We start from the raw sequence: 5,807 nt of genomic DNA on the forward strand, positions 1-5,807 counted from the left end.
CCCTCTTTAGTACATAAACCTCAAAGGAAATGTAGATTTGTATGGCCTGCTATGAATTTAAGAGGCTGAGAAATGTTTTTATGTAGCCTACTGATTGTGTCACCTGTTTAACTGGACATGTATGCATGCTTTAAAGGATGCCGTTTGTGAAATGGCCTTCCCTCTCAGTTAACAAAGGTCAGTTCAGCATCTCAGAAGTGAAGTAGACAGGCCCACATAAATAAAATATCTTAACTTTAGGGTAATGTTATAATTACAGTGTTGTCATTCTTATATTCATTCTTTGCTTGTGTTCTTCAAAAAAAATATTTCTTTCTTTCTTTGAATGAATCTCTCTCCGTCTGTCTGTCTGTCTGTCTGTCTGCCTGTCTGTCTGTCTGTGACATGGCTTATGTTGTGTTTGTACTGAAGTCGATGTACAGTCTGCCTTCCTGTGCAACGCAGCCCCCATGGCCTTTCATCTGAGTTCAGCGGCCGCCTTTTCTCACACAGATGAATGTGTTTCTGTGAAAAGAGCCGGAATGGCTGTCACTTCTCCTGGCACGGCGGAGAAACAAACAAAACCCCCTGCTCCTTTAAGGAAGCTGGCGCAGGCACCTCCCATCGGACACAAACACTACAGAGTCAGAAGCACAAATAGCCTCAAAAGCTAAACACTCTCCCTTTCATGCAGAAAGCTTGGCATGACTGGTCCTCTCATGCACACAGAGAAACACAAAAGTGGAGAGGTGCAGAGTAAATGACATACTCAGGCTTGACTGAGGTGTTGTATTGTTGTGGTCCCCCCCTTCCAAAAAAAAAAAGTGTTAGAATTCAACTAATCCCTCACAAACTCAGCATCCTCCCGCGCTGTTGCTTTTTGCAGCGAGCTTCTCAATATGGCTCCTACACAACAGCTTGCCAATTCTGTTTATTTGTCACAATGGGTAATGTGCTGTTAATGTGAGGCGTTTTCAGGTAACTCTTTTTCTGCTGCAGCCAAGGCTCTTCAAGACAGGAGCAGGTGTACCATTAAAGACCAATTATCTGCAAGCAGAACACAACACGAGCAGGCACACAGTGGCTAATATCAGCTTTGCTTTGTTTTTTTTTTTTTTGTTTTTTTATGTACTCACAGTTTATTATGTCCATGCATATCTGGAACATATGACAAGTTGATGTGAGAGTGCTGATGTTGTGGAAAAAAAAAAAAAAAACATGTAAGAAAATAAACTGTCATGAGGCTCCCCCCTCCATAACACACACACACACACACACACACACACACACACACACACACACACATACAAAAAGTATAGACTTCCTCTTCCATTCACAAACCACACTCAGCCAAGGAAATTTTCAATTTCCCAACACCTGTAAACATGCTGTTTTACCTCAGCTCCTTTGATCTTCAAACAGACCAGAGCTGTGCCCTGGGGGGACACTGTGCAGAAAGGTGACTGGGCGGTGTGTGTTTTCAGTTTTATAGGAATGCTGGCAAGTAATGGAACATACCTCGTGGCCATTTTGCATTTCATATTTTCATGCTGGAAGAGTCTGCCATACAGTTGGTCATCATTAGGACCACCTCAGACGAAGCTGAAACAAGACCAAGGTCAGGCTTGGCTCAGAGTCAAGTTCAAGAACAACAGGCCGAATCAGGACCAAACTACCTTGAGAATGAAATTACGAAGTGCTGCTTTAACTCAAAATCCATAATTTCAGCTTTAAAGGAAAGATAAAAATACCAGTAAAAGAGTAACACGGTCAGAAAAATATATTTGACACTTTTGATGTTTGCTTATTGTGCATACTTGTTTCTTAAAGTTGAACATTTTTTTTTTTTATTAAAGCAAGATAAGACAAATACAAATTCAGTGTGAGAGTGTGAGAGTGTGAGAGTGTGAGTACTGTTGCTTTGTTTTCACACCGTATTGACCCCTTCTGTCTTGTGTGAACATAGGATCATGGTGTACAGCCCAACTTTATCATCTTTGTGATGCTAGTCAGTATACTCATTTAAAAAGACAGGATTGATGACCCATTTAAAAAAGTGATTTCTATCACGCAGGCTGCACTTAGTGAACAGCATTTGATTTGTTTTCTCTGACAGCGTCAACAAACTCAAAGGTAAAGATGTGAAAATGTAATCTGTGAGTCACTACAAACCAGCTCTCCTGGTTGATCTTTCTGTCTGAACATCCATTGTGACACATTAGGAAAGTTTCAGAGGGACTGGTTTTTATTTCTTTTATTTCTTTTTGTGTGGAAAACAATTCATGCCAGTGAACCTAGGTGTGAGCACGGTGTTCATGCCCCCTCCGCTGTCACTCATGTTCAATTCAAGAGTGATCAGAAAACAAAAGTCACTACTCATATTCAAATAGATTTATATGACATGACACAAGAATGAGCTGAATATGCCCCCCACTACTTCCCCTATACACACACACACACACACACACACACACACACACTAGCCTCCCAGCCATCTGTCACCTGCTCTGTCTTCTTCTTTTCAGATATCATTTATTAATTTTTTTCTAAAATCTTACAAGACAACCCCTGACACAAGCCCAATCTAAAGGAAAACAGCGAAGAGAGTTTTCAGTAAATTTCCCTTCACTTTGAGATGATTCAATTAATGATGTGTTGTGACATGACTGTGTTGAATGTTTAATGTCTTAAAACACATCAGTGGTAAAAGGCTGTCTGACTTCCACAGGTTTATCTAATGAGACAGAAATGAAAGAGGACAGGGATCAAACCAGTTGCGGTCCCCGTGATACAGACTCTTATTCAGTAAGTCATTATCACTCTGATCTTAACAGCATTTTCACTGTCTGCTTCTCTCCAGAGGGTTCCATTCACTGGGGGGAGACAAACAAATAACACACTGGTGTAGGCTTTGCCACATGCAAATCAGCAGTGCTAAACTTTTCAGCATTTCCATCAAAACCAGCATTTGGTCACTCTGTTGACACAGGCCATTGATTGTATTTCTTGATATATTTTTCATTTTATTGGAAATCTGAGGTCAGGCAGTTTTTTTCCAGGTTTATCAGTGCTAGCTATTCTCTGCAGGGTGCCCATGGTGCTCAGATTGCACCCCATAGACATAGTCACTTCCCTCTAAAGAGGCTCTGGTTGCCAACCTCCAGTTCTTGAGTTTAGTGGGCTGGAAGGAGCTAATTTGATTGACTTTCACCTCCTTTTCTCTCTTTCTCTCTCTCTCTCTTATACCTCGCAGTCCCCTGACAGTAAGAGGCCTTTCTGGTCAGTGAGTGTATTGACCGGCAGTCAGTCAGCACTTGACATGTCAATGTCAAGTCCAGTCCTGTTAGATTCTGGGTGTTTCTGTATATTTCTCATTGATGGTATTGATTTATTTGCCAGAAATCTAACAGATTATGGCAGTGTTATCCACTGTGTAATGCTCCTCAAGATAGTACCTTGTTATAACAGTGGACAAATTCAAAACAAATATATAGTTTATAATTATATTATTTTTCTTTTATTTAACAGGGATTTATTTACGGTATATCAGAATAAAGTACAGCAGGTTAAATAACAAATGAAGACCCACCATGAGCACATTTTGTTGAATTTCCCTTAAAGCATATTCTTATGCAAAGCTGTTACCTTCCCAACAACCTCCAATTTAATCACCACCATTTGGCAGTGAAATGTAAAACCAAACAAAGTCAACTGACCTCCTCTGTGCCCCAGAGGAAACAAAAGGTTATGCTGATAAAAGCTGTCGGATTCTTCAGTTTTATTTGGGCAGAGATTCCGAGTCTTCTTTGGTTACTTTGCTTGTGCAATTAAAATAAGATATAATAAATTATAATACTTGTGAAAGTTTGAAGACCTTGTTCATCTTTTTTTTTATTCTGGAGAAAGGCCAGTTAGTAAGATGAGCCCAAAAAATAATACAGATGGATAACAGTGTGTGTTATATCTGTCTACATGTGTGTGCACAAGTGAAAAAAAATGTGTCACAGTACCACACATTTGTCAGTGTGCTTTCACTCTACTCAGTGTCAGGTTTGTGCATATATTTTTTAAGGATCCATATTTGTCATGTAGAACATGAATATAAACATGACTCCAAAAAACGCCTTGTGCGCCGCTCTTTTCAGTGCTGCGCTGCAAACTGACATCCCCTCCTGTCTTCTATTTTTCTGTGCTCACCTGCAAAGGAGGCGTTGATGGGTGTGTGGCGCCCTGTTTCAAGAGTGTTGGCTAAGTTTACTTCCCACCTAGAGTCTCCAGAGCTGGGGGAACTGCTGAGGCTTTGCCTGCCCCTCTGGAACTCCCCCAAACTCCCCCCTCCTGGTCCAGGAGTGCCATGCGGGAGCCCCTGTCCCACCAACACTTGAGAAATAAATCAGACGCACTGTTGACAGCCGCTTACAGTGAAGCAGGAGGATGGGGAATTACATGAAAAGAGTGGTATTCATGACAGATATTTTCACGGCTGGTGGAAAAAAAAAAGATTTGGTGGAGGGGCATTTTTTTTGAAGGGAAAACAGTTTGCGGTTTAAACACACTCAGATTGAATGAGAAATTCCCCCATGTGTTAAATATTTGGAAAGTGTCATGGCTGGCTGTTGATAAAAGACAATCCTATGCTGCATCAGGGAGCAATGTAGATGACACATTGAGAAGCATCCTTGTTTTTGTCAGATGCACAGTGAGAGCTTCACTGACAATAACAGCCCCGCTCCCCTCCTCCCTTCTTTAACACTACCCATGCACAACCTCCCTCTCTGTGCCTTAGATATGCCATATTTAATGGAAAGGCTATAGACAGGGTGGTGTGAAGCTAAGGGTGGAATTACTAAAGCTTAACACTGATACCTTTGGGACTCAGACCCTAATCAGGTGGCTGAGGTGGCAGAGCCCAGGGCAAGAGTAGAATTATGACGATTATGGCATGTTAGCACATGTCTGAGGGTGGAGTGGACAGACAGACAGATGAGTTCATCAGTGGCAGGATTAGCTTGCTCCCATGCTGATCAGTAACTACCACCCGGCCCTTGCTATGTCCTCATGCACAGTGGCCTCTCATTAACAGTGAAGGAAGAGTAATGGTCTATGTACATATAGGTTTTCTTGCAGAATAATTTGAAAGGTGCTGTGGAGTCATTACTGAATGCTATTTGAATGCTTTATGGTTGGCCTCTGTAGATGATGTACCATCAGGCTTTTTGAACGCTCTCATTTCATGCACTACTCAACAATACACTTTCCAGCATATAGAAGAGCGTGTTATACTGTCCTATAAGGTCACACATCATGAGCACACGCTGCATAAAAAACGCTTTTCCCACAATTTGATTTTGACTTTGTAACATGACTTTGTTATGAAAAAGCCTAATTCTAACAGATAACCTCTGGGAAGGAGGCTCTTCAACATTGAGCATTTCACTTGTCTTTCAACATGTGTGTGAAAACATTTCATGCTTTCTGACCGTGTGTGACCCTGTATTGTCAGAGAAAAATGCACTGTAAGCTGGTAGGCATGTCAAGCCACAGTATGGGGTCCTTACTTGTGCTATAATCCCAGCCATGGCCTTTTAACCCTCTACAGCTCACCATTCTCTCCACTGCTTTCTCCTCTCTCCGCACCTGACAGTGGAACACGGAAAAACAAATGGAGACCTTGAAAACCATAAGGCACTGCTTGTTTGCCCTCCAAGTTGTGCCTTTTTTTTTTTTTTTACCCACAGAGCTTCATGGCCTGTGTTTGTTTGTAAATTTACTTGTTTGGCTTAGAAATGAAATATCTTTGGCAGAGTTGGCCCTTCTAAATTCACATG

This window comes from Dicentrarchus labrax, unplaced genomic scaffold, assembly GCF_905237075.1.
Source record: "Dicentrarchus labrax unplaced genomic scaffold, dlabrax2021, whole genome shotgun sequence".
Lineage (NCBI taxonomy): Eukaryota > Metazoa > Chordata > Actinopteri > Moronidae > Dicentrarchus > Dicentrarchus labrax.